This window comes from Macaca thibetana, chromosome 19, assembly GCF_024542745.1.
Source record: "Macaca thibetana thibetana isolate TM-01 chromosome 19, ASM2454274v1, whole genome shotgun sequence".
NCBI classification, from domain to species: Eukaryota; Metazoa; Chordata; class Mammalia; order Primates; family Cercopithecidae; genus Macaca; species Macaca thibetana.
This window is the reverse complement of record NC_065596.1, coordinates 21,556,330-21,576,880: the sequence shown is the minus strand read 5'-3', so window position 1 is coordinate 21,576,880 and position 20,551 is coordinate 21,556,330. Positions and strand designations below refer to the sequence as shown.

At 51.1% G+C, this 20,551-nt stretch overlaps 5 protein-coding genes across 5 annotated transcripts in view; 2 read left to right on the top strand and 3 right to left on the bottom strand.

Annotated features, from left to right (window-relative positions):
* ZNF556 (zinc finger protein 556) overlaps positions 1-20,551 on the top strand; it is a 433,150-nt gene that overhangs the window by 190,086 nt on the left and 222,513 nt on the right. The gene's annotated exons all lie outside the window — the stretch shown is intronic.
* The window catches only part of THOP1 (thimet oligopeptidase 1), a 226,438-nt gene that overhangs the window by 59,481 nt on the left and 146,406 nt on the right, over positions 1-20,551 (top strand). The window lies entirely within an intron of this gene.
* The window catches only part of TIMM13 (translocase of inner mitochondrial membrane 13), a 319,004-nt gene that overhangs the window by 240,490 nt on the left and 57,963 nt on the right, over positions 1-20,551 (bottom strand). The window lies entirely within an intron of this gene.
* The window catches only part of LSM7 (LSM7 homolog, U6 small nuclear RNA and mRNA degradation associated), a 401,328-nt gene that overhangs the window by 338,551 nt on the left and 42,226 nt on the right, over positions 1-20,551 (bottom strand). The window lies entirely within an intron of this gene.
* GNG7 (G protein subunit gamma 7) overlaps positions 1-20,551 on the bottom strand; it is a 211,481-nt gene that overhangs the window by 154,924 nt on the left and 36,006 nt on the right. The window contains exon 2 of the mRNA XM_050771008.1: positions 249-305. The gene's annotated coding sequence lies outside the window, so the exon portion shown is untranslated. The remainder of the gene's footprint in view (positions 1-248; positions 306-20,551) is intronic.

The window sequence follows — 20,551 nt, the reverse complement described above, 5'->3', positions numbered from 1 at the left end:
GCTCCGGCACCAGTAGGACCAGTGAGTGCCACGTTCCCGGCCTCGTGGGTGGGAAACTCTGCCAGGGGCTAGCAGCTGTTCCCCCGCACCCGCTCCCCATTACTCACACTTGGTGGATACAAAAAGCCCACAGACCCAGGTCAAGGCCAAGACAACCGGGTTGACAGCAACCCCACGTCTTAGATTCAGGGTGCAAAAGAGCCAACCGAGCCTCAAATCAGAGCAAAGAAATGAGTCACAGCACCGACCTGTGCAGGAGGTCTCGCCGTCTGCAGCACCGAGATCCCGAAACCAAGCTCCGCTCCCTGGAAAAAACACACAGAGTTAGTCTGGCGTGGCTGGAGGTGCCACGCACATGTTGATGGGGTCAGCACTGGAGAATGGCCTTGCGCTCGTGATTGGACAAGGACAGAAATCATTTTGGCAACCAGGTGCGGTGGCTCAGGCCTGTGATCCCAGCACTTTGGGAGGCCGAGGCAGGAGGGTCTTGCAGTCAGGAGTTCAAGACCAGCCTGGCCAACATGGCAAAACCCCGTCTCTACTAAAAATACAAAAATTAGCCAATGTGGTGGTGGGTGCCTGTAGTGCCAGCTACTCAGGAGGCTGAGGCAGAAGAATCACTTGAACCTGGGAGGCGGAGGGTGCAGTGAGCTGGGATCGAGCCACTGCACTCCAGCCTGGGCGACAGTGTGAGACTCTGCCTCAAAAAAAAAAAAAAAAAAGAAAGAAAAAGAAAGAAGCAGAAGGCAATTTTCTGAAAACGTTTATTATTAGAGATTTATGACGTTATTCCTAATACATTTTCCACGTGTTTGAAAACTGAACTGAGTGCAAGGATTGATGTTTTTATGGCTCTTTACAATTTATCAAAAACAACTCTGTACATCTTCTGAGCTTCGTGATCCCCCTGGGAGGAAGAAGAAGAGGCTGAGTTAGTCCCATGGTGCCCAGAAGGCACCCAACGTATCCAGGTCTGCCCAGGACTTTTCCAGAGTTAGCCTGATAGTCCTGCATCCTGGGAAATCCCTCAGCCCCAGCTCAGCTGGGACGGGCAGTCTCTGAGCAGAACCAAGCTGGCACCACATGCCTGAGGCTGTGACCAGGGACTCCCCACCTCAGGGGCCTCGGGGGGGCCCGCCACCATCACTGACAGGACGCGCTCCAGGGCCAAAGCTGTTCCTGCGAACACCGTGGTTTATATGAAACCCTTGCCTCCCTCTGGAGTCTGGAATTCTGGCATGGGTCAGGCAGCAGGGGCCGCAGATCCAGCCCCCATAGGAACGTGGGCGCTGGGTCTCTGGGAGCCTCGCTGGTGACGGTGCTTCGGGCTGTTGCCCCAGCTCGCTGCTGGGGATGAGGCATGTCCCACGTGACGCATGGGGAGAGGGCTGGAAGATGGACCTGGAAGCCGGGCCTGGCCTCCCCAACCCACCCCACGAGCCTTTCCCTTCGTGAACTCTGCTCTGTGCTCCATGTCCTCTTACTGGGAGAAACCACAGCTGCAAGGAGGCCTTGTGCGGAGTCCGGGGTCCCCCCAGCAAGTCACCCCATCTCTACAAAGTTACCCCATCTTTACAAAAAAATTTAAAAGTTAGGAGGGTGTAGTGATGCCCGCCTGTGACCCCAGCTACGCAAGAGGCTGAGATGGGAGGATCGCTTGATTCTGGGAGATCAAGGTTGCAGTGAGCTAGGATTGCACCACTGCACTCCAGCCTGGGCAAGAAAGTGCAATCCTGTCTGAGAAAAAAATAAAAATAAATGCCACGTGGGGCCAGGGGCGGTGGCTCACACCTGTAATCCCAGCACTTTGGGAGGCCAAGGCAGGCAGACCACTTGAGGTCAGGAGTTCGAGACCAGCCTGGTCAACAGATTGAAATCCTGTCTCTCCTAAAAATACAAAAATTAGCCAGGCATGGTGGTGGATGCCTGTAATCCCAGCTACTTGGGAGACTGGGGCACGAGAATCGTTCGAACCCAGGAGGTGAAGGTTGCAGTGAGCTGAGATCATGCCACTGAACTCTAGCCTGGGTGACAGAATGAGTCCCAGTCTGGAGGAAAAAAAAAAAAAAAAAAAAAGCCACTTGGGATCCAGGATAGGATCCTAAAACAGAAAAGGGACCTTAGAAGAAAAAATCGTGAAACTGGGATAAAGAGTGAAATTTGACTTATAGAAATGTACCCACATGAGCTTCCTGGTGGTCATAAGTACATGGTCCAGACTGGGCAACATAGCAAGATCCCATCTCTGCAAAAACAATGTAAAAATTAGCTGGGCATGGTGGTGCAAACCTGTTGTCCCAGTTACTTGGGAGGCTGAGGCAGGAGGATCGCTTGAGCCCATGAAGTCGAGGCTGCAGTGATCTGTGATTGTGCCACTGCACTCCAGCCTGGGCAACAGAGCAGGGCACTGTCTCAGAAACAAACCAAACCCAAATGCACGGTGACTTCATAAGATGCTAACATAAGGGAAAACTGGTGAGAGACAGACACGAGATCTCTGGATTTCTTTGCAACTCTTCTGAAAATCTAAAATTAAAAGTTCATTTAAAAAAAAACACAAACTTTAAAATGCTAGTTTCTGTTCTATGAGCCCAGGGTAATTTACCATCAATAAAAGGTGGGGTTAGGGAGCACAAATCCCCGATGTCACCTGCAGGTGGTGCCCTTGCCACAGGAACGCCCTGGTACCCTTGGGCTCTGGAAACAGCTGGAATCTTGCAGGATCCGCTACACCAGGGCTTGCCACTCAGAATAGCAGCAGCTCAGGGCAGCAGGGATGAGCGATGAAAGGGCTAGAGCGGCATGCCCATGGGGCGGCAGGAGGCCCAGACTCCTGCCCTCCGCCTTGCAGGGCAGCTATGCACATAACCCTTCAACTTTGAATCATGTTTTTTTTTTTTTTGTTTTTGTTTTTGTTTTTTTGAGACAGGGTCTCACTCTGTCGCCCAGGCTGGAGTGTAATGATGCAATCACAGCTCACTGCAGCCTCCACCTCCTGGGCTCAAGCGATCCTCCTTCCTCAGCCTCCTGAGGAGCTGGGCCTACAGGTTTCGAGAATCACTGTTGTAGTTTTTATGGACTGGGAAGTTTGGGAAGGAATGTGCTTAGTTTGTGGGCTAATTTTTAAAGTTTCTAAAATAGAGACAGGGTATTGCTATGTTATCCAGCCTGGTCTTGAACTCCTGGGCTCAAGTGATCCTCCCACCACCTTGTCTTCTGAAAGGGCTGGGATTCAGGTGCAGCCATTTCACCTGGACAACCTTAAATTACTGAATGAATTCGAAGTGATGGTTCTGTGCACCCTTCAACCCACTACCCTGCCAGTGACTCCGTACACAGCTACGGCACATCTTATCAAAACCACCAAACTGAGAGAGGCGGATACATTCAATGTAGACACTCACCCCTAAGAATCACTACTTTCAAACAGCCTTCTTGTGAAATAATGCCCATACCATACAACTCGCCTACTTAAAGTGTATAATTCAGTGTTTTCAGTATATTTGCAAAACTGGGCAACCACCACTTTTATGTAGTTCCAGAACATTCTCCTACAAAGAAGCGCCCTCCCCATCGGCCCCCAATCTCCAGCCCCGGCACCCATGTGTCCCCTCCCTGTCTCTGTGGATGGGCCTGTCCCGGACATTTCATAGAAATGGGGTCACACACTGTCCAGTGTCGCTCACTGAGCGTGACGTCCTCAAGTTGCACCCACGCTGTGACCTGTATCAGACTCGCTCCTTTCCATGGCTGAGTCTTACCCCTCCTGAGTAGGGAGGGACGTGGTTTGTATTTGTTTGTTTATTTATTTATTTATTTATTTATTGAGACGGAGTCTCGCTCTGTCACCCAGGCTGGGGTGCAGTGGCGCGATCTCGGCTCACTGCAAGCTCTGCCTCCTGGGTTCACGCCATTCTCCTGCCTCAGCCTCCCGAGTAGCTGGGTCTACAGGCGCCCACCACCACACCCGGCTAATTTTTTTGTATTTTTAGTAGAGACGGGGTTTCACCGTGTTAGCCAGGATGGTCTCGATCTCCTGACCTTGTGATCCGCCCGTCTAGGCCTCCCAAAGTGCTGGGATGACAGGCTTGAGCCACCCCGCATGGCCAAGGGACGTGGTTTTTAAATCCATTCACCCGCGGATAGACCATCGGCTTGTTCCTACTTGTTGGCGATTGTGAATCTGCTGCTGTGAATATTTGTGTCACAGGAATCTTATTTTTTATTTTTTTATTTTGTTTTGAGACAGAGTCTCGTTCTCTCCTCCAGGCTAGAGTGCAGTGACGCAATCTCAGCTCACGGCAACCTCCACCTCCCGGGTTCAAGCGATTCTCCTGCCTCAGCCTCCCGAGTACTTGGGATTACAGGCACCCACCACCATGCCCGGCTAGCTTTTTTTGTATTTTTAGTAGAGACGGGGTTTCCCCATGGTGGCCAGGCTGGTCTCGAACTCCTGACCTCACGTGATCCGCCCGCCTAGGCCTCCCAAAGTGCTGGGATTACAGGCTTGAGCCACCGCGCCCAGCCCTAGGAATCATTTTTACGATGGGTTCTCATTCTCTGCCTTCACTGCAAACCTCCCTCTCCCCAGCCCTTTAACCCCAGCCCCTGGCTGTCCTCAAGACCTTGGACTCCGCAATGAGGCAACTGCAGGGCTGAGCGGATCCCCGCTGGTCTGTGCTCAGCCCCAGAGCAGCCCGGGTCAGAGGCGAACACAGCGTGGGTGAAGCCGTGTCCCAGCCGCTCTGTCCTCGGGCCTTCAGCTGCACCAGCTGGTGCCAGGCTGTCCCCCAGCGACCTTCAGCGCTCGCTCAGCCCGACAGAAATGCTGGGTTTTCATGTTCCCTGTGTGGACGAATCACAATTGACTTGTGCGGCCAGCAGTGGAGCCAAGGAGGTGAGACCTCTCCGCGGGGGTTGAGTCCTCTCAGAAACTGCCCAGCCAGGGGCGACATGAACCGCTGGGACCTCCTGTTCATAAATTAGTATGGATTTCAAGGCGCCAATAACCCGGCTTTAAATCCGGCTTAGGGCCCTGGGCGCCTGTGTGCAGCTGGCCCTTCCACCCAGCAGGCAGGCAAGTCTCAGACACAGGCAAGAAACACTCCAGGCAGCAGGTGCCGAATGCCAGCAGGGAGAGATCAGTCCCCCTGGGACACAGAGGCCACGGACGGTGGTGGTGGTCAGGGCACCTCGTGTAGGAAGGGCTGCTACTGACTCCCAGCGCTCCCCACTGTGTCCTGGAGGTGCTTCTCCAGATCTCTGTCTTCCTTCCTTCCTTCCTTCCTTCTTTCCTTCCCTCTCTCCCTCCTTCCCTCCTTTCTCCCTCCTTCCCTTCTTTCCCTCCATCCCTCTTTCCTTCCTCCCTCTTTTTCTCTCTCTCTCTCTTCCTTTGTCTCTTTTCTTTTTCTTTCCTTCTTTCTTCTCTTTCTTTTCTCTCTCTTTTTTTCTCTCTCGCCTTTCTCTCTCTCCTTTCTTTTTTTTTTTTTAAGACAGTCTCACTCTGTCACCCAGGCTGGAGTGCAGTGGCACGATCTCAGCTCATTGCAACCTCCACCTCTCAGGTTCAAGTGATTCTTCTGCCTCGGCCTCCCAAGTAGCTGGGATTACAGGTGCCCATCACCACGCCCGGCTAATTTTTGTATTTTTTGTAGAGATAGTGTTATGCCATATTGGCCAGGCTGGTCTCGAATTCCTGGGCTCAGGCAATCCACCCTCCTCGGCCTCCCAAAGTGCTGGGATGACAGGCATGAGCCACCGTGCCTGACCAATTTCTTTTTTTTAAAAAAAAGAAGTGGCTCATGCCTGCTATCCTAGCACTTTGGGAGGCCGAGACAGGCAGATCACCTGAGGTCAGGAGTTCAAGACCAGCCTGAGCAACACGGTGAAACCTCATCTCTACTAAAATACAAAAATTAGCCAGCTGTGGTGGTGGACGCCTGTAATCCCAGCTACTCGGGCGGCTGAGATGGGAGAATCACTTGAACCTGGGAGACAGTGGTTGCAGTAAGCCGAGATCGCACTACTGCACTCCAGCCTGGACGGCTAAGTGAGACTCTGTCTCAAAAAAAAAAAAAAAAAAAAAAAAGAAATTAAAATATTCACATGCCATAAAATTCCCCCTTGTAGAACCTGGAGAATATGATGCCAAGTGAAATAGGCCAGATGCCGAGAGAGAAAATTACTGCATAATCCCACATATTGTGGAGTCCAAAAACAAAACAAAGAACCCCAAATACAGCCGGGTGCGGTGGCTCATGCCTATAATCCCAGCACTTTGGGGGGCCAAGGTGGGCAGATCACCTGTGGTCGGGAGTTGGAGATCAGCCTGGCTAACATAGTGAAACTCCGTCTCTACTGAAAATACAAAATTAGCCGGGCATGGTGGCAGGCACCTGTAATCCCAGCTACTCGAGAGGCTGAGGCAGGAGAATCACTTGAACCCGAGAGGCAGAGGTGGCAGTGAGCTGGGATCACGCCACTGCACTCCAGCCTGGGGAACAGAGCAAGACTCCATCTCAAAACAAATACACAATCAAAACCCCCCAAATACATAGAAACAAAGAGCAGAAAAGTGGTTAGTGGTGGAGGGAAAGGAAGGGGGAGATGGGGGTCAGAGGATACACAGTTTCAGCTGTGCTGGAAACATTGACTGAGGGATATCACTGCAGCCTGTGGACTATCTAAAGATATTGTACTATGGGCCGGGCGCGGTGGCTCAAGCCTGTAATCCCAGCACTTTGGGAGGCCGAGACGGGCGGATCACGAGGTCATGAGTTCGAGACCATCCTGGCTAACACGGTGAAACCCCGTCTCTACTAAAAAATACAAAAAAAACTAGCCGGGCGAGGTGGCGGGCGCCTGTAGTCCCGGCTACTCGGGAGGCTGAGGCAGGAGAATGGCGTAAAAACCCGGGAGGCAGAGCTTGCAGTGAGCTGAGATCCGGCCACTGCACTCCAGCCTGGGCGACACAGCGAGACTCCGTCTAAAAAAAAAAAAAAAAAAAAAAAAAATATTGTACTATGGGCTGGGCATGGGGGCTCATGCCTGTAATCCCAGTGCTTTGGGAGGTTGAGGTGGAGGATTGCTTAAGGCCAGAAGTTTGGGACCAGCCTGGGCAACATAGTAAGACCCTATCTCTACAAAAAATTTAAAGATTAGCTGGGCATGGTGGTTCCTGGGATCACTTGAGCCCAGAAGGCAGAGGCTGCAGTGAACCGTGGTACCGAGATCACACCACTGCACTGCAGCCTGGGCCACAGACCAAGACTCTGAGTCAAATAAATAAATAAAAATAAAATAAACAAAAACCAGGCCTCACCCACAGTGTCGAAGGCATGCATCTTCCAGGGTTATTAAGGTGCTGGTTATTATTTTTGCTCGTAATTCTGAAAAGGCTGATAGATTTTATAGCCTAGTATCTCCAAGCAGTGCCCGAGGACACAAACAGCCAGACCCTCAGTTCCCAAACCTGGGGATTTGCAACAGACGAACACAGAGCTGGGAAATTCCGTGGCAGGGCAGATGAGGGATTGATCTGAGTCCCATGATCCTCGGCCCTGCTGAGGTCCCAGGAGGCTGTACACACTGAAATCCACATCCTGAGTGGGGTGGAGGGAGGAGGAGAATCCCAGGAGCTGGGGTCCCCCTGGTTTACACCGTCTGCCCCATCGCGAGTTTATCCTGATGTCTGGAGTAAGTAGGGATCAAAGTCTATTTTGTTCCAAATGATGAATGCAGGGTCTCCCCCCATCAGCACTGTGGACATTGGGGCTGGATCATTCTCTGGGGTGGGGCTGTCCTGGGCACTGCGGGGTGCTGAGCAGCATCCCTGGCCTCCACCCACCCCGTGCTGGGGGCACCCCCCCTTCTAGAGCTGTTCTGTTGCCTTGAATTTCTGCCCTCTGACCTCCCTTGTCCTCAACCTTATGGGATCTTCGGATGGCGCCCTTGAGGCCCAGGGCCCGTGTCTCCTCCTCACTCAGCCCTCCTGGCCACAGGTGACTCACAGTCCCCTTGGCACCACCTGGGCGCTGTCCCTGGCCTCGCCCATGGCTGACCTTGGCAGGCATCCCTAACAGAGGGGAGGGGACAGCTCTCGCCTGCCTCGGCGAGCCTGGGCTCTGGAAGATGTGCCGGTCGCCCTGGGCCCCCCACCGCCGGGTCTGGGACACAGATGCTCTCCCATTTCCAGACCTCCCATTCGGACCCTCACTGCGGCGGGGGCGGGGCCGTGTTTTTGAGACTCTGCACGCACGAGGGGGTGAGTTTGAGTGAGGCAGTCTCCATGGAGAGGAAGGTCTTTATTTAGGAAGCCAGGTGGGGGCGGGGCCGGGTGGGGAGGAGAGGGGGAGAGGAGAGATGAGCTTCTGCAGATTTCAAACCTGTCATTTCTTTTCTGATGCACACCCTCCCCTCCTGCTTCATGACAAGCTCTGCTCCCACCTTCCCCGGGTTCCCAGAGCGGCCTCCTAGGCACGATCTGAAACAGCTGGGGTCCCCCGCTCAACCCCCCAGGTGCTACGGACATGAGGGCCGGGTCACTCGCTGGTGCGGGGCCATCCTAGGTACTGCAGGGTGCTGGGCAGCGTCCCTGGCCTCCACCCACTCTATGCCAGGAGCACCCCCAGTCATGACAGCCACAAATGTCCCAGACATTGCCTGATGTCCCCTGGGGAACAGAAACATCCCCAGAAAGACTTCCTCAGTTAGGGGGTTCCACGGATCCCCAAGAGACTGTGTCCCATGATCCTCTGCCCTGCTGAGGTCCCAGGAGGCTGCACACATTGAAATCCACACCCTGAGTGGGGGGAGGGAGAGAGGCAGAGAATCCCAGGAGCTGGGGTCCTGTGGTTTATGCTGTCTGCCCCACTGGGAGCTTATTCTGGTGTCTGTTGTGAGCAGAGACGCAATTCAATTATTATTTTTGAAATCATGAATGCAAGGTCTTCCCCTCTGCACTGTAGGCATTGGGGCTGGACCATTCTCTGGGCTGGGGCCGTCCTGGGCACTGCAGGGTGCTAAGCAGTATCCCTGGCCTCCACCCACTCCATGCCAGGAGCACCCCTGAGTTGTGACAACCACAGATGTCCCCAGACATTGCCCAGGGTCCCCTGGGAGGCAGAGGCAGGAGGATCAATTGAGCTCAGGAGTTCAAGACCAGCCTGGACCACATAGCAAGACCCCATCTCTACAAAACATTTTTAAAATGTAGCCAGGTGTGGTGGTGTGCACCTGTGATCCCAGTTACTCAGGAGGCTGAGATGGGAGGAATGCTGAGTCTGGGAGGTCGAGGCTACAGTGAGCTGAGATCACATCACTGCACTCCAGCCTGGGTGACAGAGCAAGACTCTGTCTCAGGAAAAAAAAAGAGACCCTGTCTCAAAAAAAAAGAGGGGGTTAAATAATCTGACTAGACACCTCTCAAATAAAGACACACAGGCAGCCAACAGGATTATGAAAAAATGCTGAAGATTATTCATCATCAGGGAAATGCAAATTAAAACCACAATGAGATACCTGTTAGAATGGCTATGATCCAAAAGATAAAAGATAAGAAACATTAGTAAAGATGGCTGGGTGCAGAGGCTCATGTCTGTAATCCCAGCACTTTGGGAGGATGAGGCAGGCGGATCACGGGGTCAGGAGTTCAAGACCAGCCTGGTCAACATGGCGAAACCCCGTCTCTACTAAAAATACAAAAACTAGCTAGACTTGGTGGCAGGCACCTGTAATCCCAGCTACTTGGAGGCTGAGGCAGGAGAATCGCTTGAGCCCGGGCGGCAGAGGTTGCAGTGAGCCAAGATCGTACCACTGCACTCCAGCCCGGGTGACAGAGTGAGACTCTGTCTCAAAAAAAAAAAAAAAAAAAAAAAAAAAACGAAAAAAAGAAAAAGAAAAAGAAACATTGGTGAGGATGTGGAGAAAAGGGAGCCCTGTGTGCTGTTGGTGGGAATGTAAATGAGCACAGCCATTCTGGAGAACGGAATGGAAGTTCCTCAAAAAATTAAAGATAGAACCACCATATGATCCAGTAATCCCACTTCTGGGTATACATCCAAAGGAAATGAAATCAGAATCTGTCAGCCTCATTCACAATAGCCAAGATAGGAAACCAACCTACGTGTCCATCGTTGGATGAATGGATACAGAAAATGTGAGGCCGGGCGCGGTGGCTCACACGTGTCACCCCAGCACTTTGGGAGGCCGAGGCGGGTGGATCACGAGGTCAGGAGTTCAAGACCAGCCTGGTCAACATGGCGAAACCCTGTCTCTACTAAAAATATAAAAATTAGCCGGGCATGGTGGTGTACACCTGTAGTCCCAGCTACTCAGGAGGCTGAGGCAGAAGAATAGCTTGAACTCAGGAGGCGGAGGTTGCAGTGAGCCGAGATCATGTCACTGCACTCCAGCCCGGGTGACAGAGTGAGGCTCCATCAGAAAAAGAGAAAGAAAGATGAACTAGACTAGAGGTTGGCAAACTCTGGCCCATGGGTCAAACGCAGTCCACTGCTTGCTTTTGTAAATAAAGTTTTATTGGCACACAACCGTGCATGTTCACTTACATATCATTCATAGCTGCTTCTGAGCTCCCACAGCACAGCTGGGAGGACTTGACAGAGAGCACATGGCCTGCAACGCCAAAAATTTATACGTTGGCCCTTTAGGAAGGCTTGATAATCCCTGTACTAGAGTTAGATCTTAGAGGACCTTGAATGCCAGAAACGAATAAGTCCTAATGATTTTTAGCAAAGAGTAATGCCGTACAACCAAATGTTTACAGGTTTCATGTACTGGAATCCTCTGGGGGCGGGGCAGGGGAGAGGCCCGAAAACATGAAACAGTGTCAGATCAATTTTCAATGATTGTCTTCAGAATTAAAACTGGCCAGGCGTGGTGGCTCATGCCTGGAATCCCAGCACTTTGGGAGGCCCGGGCGGACAGATTTCTTGATCCCAGGAGTTCGAGACCGGCCAGGGCAACGTGGTAAAACCCGGTCTCTACTAAAAATTAGCTGGGGCATGGTGGTGCACGCCTGTAGTCCCAGCTACTCGGGAGGCTGAAGCAGGAGGACGTCTTGAGGCCAGGAGCTTGAGGCTGCAGTGAGCTGAAATGGTGCCACTGCACTTCACCCTGGGTGACAAAGCGAGACCCTGTCTCAAAAAAAAAAATCTATCTATCTATCTAGATAAATAACATTTATCCTAAAAAGAGAAACAGTATAAAGGCACTCAGAGCTGAAACTGAAAGTCCTCCACCAGTCTCTAACTCCTGACTTCCGGGTTTCACGTCTTGCTTTATAGGACTTCCTGAATTCTAACCCCAATTCTCCTTTTCAAAAGTCTTTTGTTTCAGCCAGGCACAAGGGCCTGTGCCTGTAATCCCAGCTACCGGAGAGGCCAAGGCATGAGGATCGTTTCCGGTCAGGAGCTGCAGACCAGCCTGGGCAACATAGTGAGACACCATCTTTTTAAAAAATTTCGTTTTTGTTTTGGAAAAATTTTTGATTTACAGAAAAGTTGCAAAGCTAGTACAGCATTCCCAGACACCCCTCACTCAGCTTCCCCTCGTGTTAGTATCTTACATCCGGCGTCTGCAAATTTTTTCTGCAAAGGGACAAACAGTAAGTATTTTACGCTCTGCGAGCTAAAGGGTCGCTGTTGCATATTCCTCTTTGTTATTTGTTTTTTTACAATCCTTTTAAAATGGAAAAGGCTTTTTAGCCCTGAGCTTTATAAAAATAAGCCATAGGTCAGGCGGGCGCAGTGGCTCACGCCTGTAATCCCAGCACTTTGGGAGGCCGAGGAGGGCAGATCACGAGGTCAGGAGATCGAGACCATCCTGTCTAAATCCCGTCTCTACTAAAAATACAAAAAATTAGCCGGGCGCCTGTAGTCCCAACTACTCAGGAGGCTGAGGCAGGAGAATGGCATGAACCTGGGAGGCGGAGCTTGCAGTGAGCCTAGATCGCGCCACTGCACTCCAGCCTGGGCAACAGAGCAAGACTCCCTCTCAAAAAAAAAAAAACCAAGTATAAACAAAACGTGGTACATCCTCCAAAACCAAAATGTCAAAATGTACACCCGTGTTCACAGCAGCACGATTCACAGCACCCCAAAGGTGGAGACCACCCAAGTGGCCACCGAGAGATGAATGGATAAACACAATGTCGTCCATTCATGCAATGGAATATGATTCAGCCTGAAAAAGGAAAGAAATTTTGACACAGGCTAGAGCATGGATGAACTTCGAGGGCATCGTGTCCAGTGAAATGAGCCAGATGCAAAAGGACATATCCTGTGTAACTCCATGCTTAGGAGGTCCCTAGAGAGTGAGCCACACCAAATGTAAACTGTAGCTGCTGGTCAATAACCATGTATCAATATTGGCTCATTAGTGTAACAAATGTAGCACATTAATGAGAGATGGTAGCAGTAGGGGGAAATGCGTACCTTTTAGGGGAGAGGAGATAGGTGGGAACTCTATGTCTTCTGCTCAATTCTTCTGTAAGCCCAAAACTGCTCTAAAAATAGTCTATTGAAAGGGGAACTTGAAAAGACAAATTGTGAGAGTTATATCACGAACCAAGCGTTCGGATTTTTTTTTCTTTTTTTTGAGACGGAGTCTCACTCTGTCACTCAGGCTACGGTGCAGTGGCGCGATCTCCACTCACTGCAAGATCCGCCTCCCGGGTTCATGCCATTCTCCTGCCTCAGCCTCCCAAGTAGCTGGGACTACAGGCACCCACCACCACACCCGGCTAACTTTTTTGTTGTATTTTCAGTAGAGATGGGGTTTCACCATGTTAGTCAGGATGGTCTCGATCTTCTGACCTCGTGATCCACCCGCCTCGGCCTCCCAAAGTGCTGGGATTACAGGTGTGAGTCAACGCGCCCGGCCTGATTTTTTTTTAAAAAGTGAGACTCCATCTCAAAAAAAAAAAAAAAAAAAAAGGAGGGGGGAGGGAAAGCGGGAGGGAAGGAAAGAGAGGGAGGGAGGGGGAGAGGGAGAAAGGGTGGGAGAGAGAGGAAAACAGAGTGAGAGAGAGGGACAGAGGAAAGGAACGGGAATGAGTGTGAGTGAAGGAGGGACGGAGGAAGGAAGGAAGGAAAGAAGGAAAGGAGGAAGGGAGGGGAAGGAGGGAGGGAGAAATGAGGGAAGGAAGAGGAAAGGAGGAGAGGCACCCACTTGAGACAACATGATCTCTAAGCACTGACATTTATGAGCGGATTCCTTCCACAAGCTGTTCTAAACAAGCCCCAGAGAGAAGCCTGGTCAGTCCTGGCCAAATGGATTTTCTGCTTTTCCCCGAGCCCCTGTGAGTATCGCCACCATGTAATACCATGAGGATCAAAATCTCCTGGCCACTTAAGCCTGGATTAACCCACAGCAGAGCCATCCTCCTTACCCAGGGGCCACGGCGGCCCCGTGAGAGGATCACACAGCAGTCCTAATGGAATCTATCCCAATTAGCCTCTGTCAGATTACTCACAGAACCTGCCATCCATGGAAGGCAGATTAGCCTACGATGCATGTGCAAATCCCATTTGGCGAACGAAAGCATATTCTGGAGATGATTAGCTTATTTCTGCAAGATGGCATCAAGCAGGAGATAACACGTCTTCATCCCCCTGTTACACCCACAAGGCTCTGTGTAATTCTCCCTGAGCCTCATCCCCTTCCAATCCTGATTCCCTGTGGGAGAAACACAGTTCCTTCCACTGAAGGGTTGACGCTATGGGTAAGACCTTTTCATCCTCCTGCTCCAAAACCACATAGAAAGGAGAAACTGGAAGTATATTTTTCATCTGTTTACCATATTCATGCCCTCAAAAGTACAAGAGAACAAGCTAGAAAGTAGACGACGCCGGGCATGGTGGCTCACGCCTGTGATCCCAGCACTTTGGGAGGCTGAGATGGGAGGATTGCTTGAGTCTAGGAGTTCAAGTCCAGCCTGGGAAACATAGTGAGACCCCCACACCAACACCCCACCACCATCTGTACAAAAAATACAAAAATTAGCCAAAAATTAGGCATGCCCCTATAATCACAGCTACTCGGAAGGCTGAGGCAGGAGGATCGCTGGAGCCCAGGAGTTTGAGACTGTGGTAAGCCATGCTCACACCACCGCACTCCAGCCTGGGCAACAGAAGAAGACCCTGTCTCAAATAAATAAATAAAAACACAGTGACTTTTGCTTGTTCTTTCTTGGGTCACGTGTTCTGGGGGAAGCCAACTGCCATGTTGTGGGGAAATGCAGGCAGTGTTGTGGAGAAATCCATGTGGTGCAGAAATGGGCCCTCCAGGGCGGGTAAGGTGGTTCACGCCTGTAATCTCAGCAATCCGGGAGGCCAAGGTGGGGGCAGGTCATTTGAGATCAGAAGTTTGAGACCAGCCTGGCCAACACAGTGAAACCCCATCTCCACTAAAAAATATATAAAAATTAGCCAGTAATTAGCTAGTTAATGTAATTATGCCTGTAATCCCAGATACTCAGGAGGATGAGGCAGGAGAATCACATGAACCCAAGAGGCAGAGATTGCAGTGAGCCAAGATCACGCCACTGCACTCTAGCCTGGCTGAGAAAGTGAGACTCCATCAAAAAAAAAAAAAAAAAAAAAAGGAAAGAAGGAAGGGAGGGAGGGAGGGAAGGAGGGAAGGAAGGATTCATTTGTTCATTTGGGCATTTTGCCCTTCTGTCAAGGCCAGTTGGAAGCTGAGGCCTCCACCAACAGCCACATGAGGGTGCCATCTTGGAAGCAGCTCCTCCAGCTCCAATCGAGCCTTCAGGTGATACAGCCCCCGCACATTCACTGCCAGAATCACCCAGTGGAGCTGCTTCCAAACTCCTGAGTGAGAGCGGAAAAAACTCAAACTCAAATTGTTTTTCCTCTCACTCTCACATCAACAACAATCAACATGGCCAAGTGCAGTGGCTCATGCCTGTAATCCCAGCACTTTTGGAGGCCAAGGTGGCAGGATCACTTGAGGTCAGGAGTTTGAGACCAGTCTGACCAACATGGTGAAACCCCGTTTCTACCAAAAATACAAAAATGAGCCAGGCATGGTTGTGGGCACCTGTAATCCCAGCTACTAGGGAGGCTGAGGCAGGAGAATCACTTGAACCTGGAAGGTGGAGGTTGCAGTGAGCTGAGATCGTGCCATTGCACTCCAGCCTGGGTGACAAGAGTGAAACTCCATCTCAAAAAAAAAAAAAAACACAAAATACTTCTGTGACCAAATGTGGGAGGAGTTTCCCCACACACCAGCTGGGTGTCCCCTAATCCAATTCAGTTCAATTCAATTCAGATGCTATCTACCTGGACACAGCCTTGGACCCCACAGGTTGAAGGCTAAAACCCCCACAAGACTGACCCCAACCTCTTCAGACACCAGTAGCAAGTTTGGGCCTCCAGAACTTCCAACTGACCAGCTTCAAGTTAGGGTTGGGTTTAATTTACTACGGCAGCTCAAAGAATTCAGGGAAACACATTTACTGGTTTAATATAAAGCATATTACAAAGAATACAGATGAAAAGATGCATAGGATGAGGTATAGGCAAGAAGTACAAAGCTTCCTTGGCATGCTACCCTCCAGGAACCTCCATGTGCTCAGCTATCTCAAAGCTCTCCAAACCCTGTCCTTTTAAAGTTTTATGGAGGCTTCACTTCATAGGCATGATTGATTGCATCATTGGCCACTGGTCATCACCTCAACCTTCAGTGCTTCTCCCCTCTCCAGAGGTTGGAGGGTGCAGCTAAAGGTTCCAGCCCTCTCATCCTGCTTTGATCTTTCTGGTGGCCAGACCCATCCTGAAAATAACTCGGGGCTGCCAGCCATCAGTCAACTTATCATCATACAAAACGACATGACTTTGCAGATTCCAAGGATTTCAGGAGTTCTGCACCAGAAAAAATCAGGACAAAGACCAAATAATATAATAAATATAATATAAGTAATGTAATAGCCCACTGACCCACAGAAACTGCAGGATAGTAAATGCTTGCTGCTTAAGCTAAGTATTGGGGTAATTTGTTACACAGTGATAGATAACGGGCACATCTGCAACGGGAAGGAAGGGCTGCTGATCCATATGACTCCTCCAAGCAGATGTTGCTATAGCTTGAATGTGTCCTCCCAAAAAGCATGTTGTAGAAACTTTAATTCTCAATGCCACCATGTTGAGAGGTGAGAACTTTAAGAGGTGATTAGGTTATGAAGGCTCTACTCTCATTAATGCCATCTCTCTTTCTCTCTCTCTCTCTCCCCCCCTTTCTCTCTCTCTCTCTCCCCCCGCATTTTCTTCCCCAGTTCCCCAATCTTTCATATGTGTGCTCTTTTGCCCTTCCACCTTCTGACACAGCAAGAAGGCCCTTGCCAGATGCCGGCACCCTGACATTGGACTTCCCAGCCCCTAGAACCGTAAGAAACAAATCTCTATTATTTATAAATTATCTAGTCTGTGGCATTCCATTATAGCAGCACAAAACAGTGAAAGACAGATGTGTAGTCAACCATTACCTTTTCCTAATAGTCAGCAACTGGATCTTTCATTTTCTTGTTTTTCCAACATCTATCACCCTGATAATTGGATAAGTGAGAGAAAATCAGAAGAATGACCAAGCCAAGAACATGATTCATTTGGGCATTCTGCAAATTATCAAGATATACTTGCCAGCACCAGTTTTTAAAACTGAACAAATCCACTGGCTTTTATCTATTTCCTACTAAAGCAAGGTGGCTTGATCTTGATACTATTAAATTGGGGCTTGATTATTCTCTGGGGTGGGGCCGCTCTGGGCACTGCACAGTGCTGAGCAGCATCCCTGGTCTCCACCCACTCCAGGCCAGGTGCACCCCCAAATCATGACACCCACAGATGTCCCCAGACATCGCCAGTGCCCCCAGGGGGCAGGCTTGCCCCCAGTTGACACCCAATGATCTAAGGCATGTCCCTCAAGGGCAGGACAGCCAGGGACTTGACATTTGATGACAGGCCTATCCTCCACCCCCCAGGCCCGGCTGCACTTCCTCCTCTGGGAACTGAGTGGGCGGGATGGGCTGTCAGAGCCCCCTTCCCTTCCCACGCTGACATTCTGCCAGCACGTGGCAGGGGCGTCTTGTCTCGTTGGAGGCTGGATATAGAAACACAGCCCTGTCCTTTGTGCCACTGCTGAAGTTGTCAGCCTCAGCCTTCACTCATCACCACAGCAACCATCTAAATATGTCACCAGCAAAGTGCTGATTGCAAAGGAAGGGGGCAGAGAGGCCAGGACGGGTTCTCACCCAGGTGCAGGCGCAGGGGAGGTGCCGGGACGGGGGGAGTGACGTGGCTGCTTCAGAGCCACGAGACCGATGACGGCCAGGCCGGGTGTGCCCTGGAACAGGCTCCACCGCACCCTGGGGCACACAGAACAAAGGGGCAGGGCCTGCTTGACCCTGAGGGTCCAAGGTCTCTAGGAACCGAGGACAAGGAGGGGGAAGGAACGATGAGACAGCCAGTTTTGTGTCCTGCGCCTTTAGTGCTCTAGAGACCCTCCTCACCCGGTCCTCTAGGTCACTCGGGGAGGATGGCCCTGGCTGACACTGTCTGCCCCATCGGGAATCTATTCTGGTGTCTACTGTGAGTAGGGAACAAACGCATTTTTTTCTTTTGCCAAACAGTTAATGCAAGGTCTCTCCCCTGGAAACCATGGACATTCAGAGCTGGGTCATTCCCTATGGCGCGGCTGCCCCGGGCACTGCAGGGTGCTGAGCAGCGTCCCTGGCCTCCACCCACTCCATGCCACGACCACCCTCAAGTTATGACAACCGTAAATGTTCTCAGACAACACCCAGTGTCCCCTGGGGCAGAATCACCCTCAGTTGACACCCCGAGTTGGGGGATTCCACGAACCCCCAAGAGACTCTGTCCCCTGATCTTCTGTCCTGCTGAGGTCCCAGGAGGCTGCACACATTGAAATCCACACCCTGAGTTGGGGGAGGGAGAGAGGAGGTGAATCCCAGGAGCTGGGGACCCCTGGTTTACACCATCTGTGCCATCAGGAGTTTATCCTGGTCAGCAGGGAGCAGACTCCATTTCTTCTCCAAATAATGAACGCTGAGTCTCTCCTCCCAGGCACTGCGGACATTGGGGCTGGACCATTCTCTGGGCTGGGGCTGTCCTGAGCCCTGCAGGGTGCTGAGCGGCATCCGTGACCTCCAACCACTCCATGCCAGGAGCACTTCTCAGTGGTGACAGCCACAAATGTCCCCAGACATGGCCCAGTGTTGCCTGGGGGCAGGATCGCCCTGCCGTGCTGGACAGTCCTCACCACACCCTACACCTCTTGGAACTGGAATGTCTGGAGAGACAGGCAACAAGGATTTAGGAAGAGGGCCATGCAGGACAAAAAAATAAAGAAGATGAGAACGAACAGATTTCTATTTCCCCTCGACATGAAAATAGCTCCACTGAGTCCCAAGGAAGGATTGGGTGGGAACATTCGCTCTGGTATGGCCAAGGTGGTGTGCTGAACAGGGGCTACTCTGTTCTGACTTCATGACTCGCTGGCTGGGAGACCTTCAGTCCCTTACCAATGTCGCTGTGCCTCAGTTTCCCACACTGTAAAATGCACATCGAAGCAGCACGTACCCTGTGAGATTGGTTTTGGGGATTTCATAAATGAGTATCTATAAAATGTTTAAAGTGGTAGTATCTGAACCACGGGTCAAGGCACATACTGGCTTTATTATTTAGAACCTGGATTACCTCCTTTTATCATTTTTAAAATTTATTTTATTTATTTTATTTTTTGAGATGGAGTCTTGCTCTGTCACCCAGGCTGGAGTGCAATGGCACAAACTCGGCTCACTGCCTCTGTCTCTCGGGTTCAAGTGATTCTCCTGCCTCAGCCTCCCATGTAGCTGGTATTACAGGTGTGCGCCACCACACCCGGCTAATTTTTGTATTTGTAGTAGAGACGGAGTTTCACCATGTTGGCCAGGCTGGTCTTGAACTCCTGACCTCAGGTGATCTGCCTGCTTCAGCCTCCCAAAGTGCCACCACGCCCGGCTTATGTTTTAATTTTTATTGTATTTATTTATTTTTATTTATTTATTTATTTTTGAGACAGAGTCTTGCTCTTGTCGCCCAGGCTGAAGTGCAGTGGCACGATCTCAGCTCACTGCAACCTCTGCCTCCCAGGTTCAAGGGATTCTCCTGCCTCAGCCTCCCGAGTAACTGGGATTACAGGCGCCTGCCTACACGCCAGGCTAACTGTTGCATTTTTAGTAGACACGGGATTTCACCATGTTGGCCAGGCTGGTCTCACACTCCTGACCTCAGGTGATCGGCCTGCCTTGGCCTCCCAAAGTCCTGGGATTACAGGCATGAGCCACCGTGCCCGCTCTTTTAATTTTTATTTTTCATAGAGATAGGATCTTGCTATGTTGCCCAGACTGGCCTTGAACTCCTGGGCTCAAGCAATCTTCCCCCATCAGCCTTCCCAAGTGCTGGGATTACAGGTGTGAGCCACCTCGCCTGGCCAGATTACCTCCTTTCTGGACTAGACCAGAGCACAGCAAAGTGTTCCTGTCTAGGGCAGGATGTAAATATTTTCAGCTATTTTCTGCCTTACAGAACATATGTTTTCTGTTGCAGCTACACAATTCTGCTGTTGTATCTTGAAAGCAGCCATAGACTATGCACAGATAAATGGGCATGGCCCATCGTGTGCCAATAAAACTTTATTTATAATAACAGGTGGCCTGGATTTGCCCCCAAGGCCACTGGTTGAGACCCCCGCCTGGAAACAGTTTAAGACAAAATAGCCCCATTTCAGCCACCGAACACTCGCATCTAGGCAGTGTTCCAATCTTTCATCCTGAAAGTAGATGAGGGTCCTGTCAAAAAAGATTCAACTCTGATCCTCAACATCACACAGCAGAGTTAGCACAGAGCATCCCTTCACACAAAACACACACTCATCCAGGGTGCGGTGGCTCACGCCTGTCATCCCAGCACTTTGGGAGGCTGAGGCGGGTGGATCACTTGAGGTCAGCAGTTCGAGACCAGCCTGGCCAACATGGTGAAACCCCGTCTCTACTAAAAATACAAAAATCAACCGGGCAAGGTGCTGCGCCTGTAATCCCAGACCCTTGGGAGGCTGAGGCAGGAGAATCGCTTGAGCCCGGGAGGTAGAGGTCGCAGTGAGCAGGGATCGCACCACTGCAACCCAGCCTGGGCCACAGAGTGAGACTCCCTCTCAAAAAACAAACAAACAGGCCGGGCGCGGTGGCTCACGCCTGTAATCCCAGCACTTTGGGAGGCCGAGGCGGGCGGATCACAAGGTCAGGAGATCGAGACCACGGTGAAACCCCGTCTCTACTAAAAATACAAAAAATTAGCCGGGCGCGGTTGTGGGCGCCTGTAGTCCCAGCTACTCGGGAGGCTGAGGCAGGAGAATGGCGTGAACCCGGGAGGCGGAGCTTGCAGTGAGTCGAGATCGCGCCACTGCACTCCAGCCTGGGCGACAGAGCGAGACTCCGTCTCAAAAAAACAAACAAACA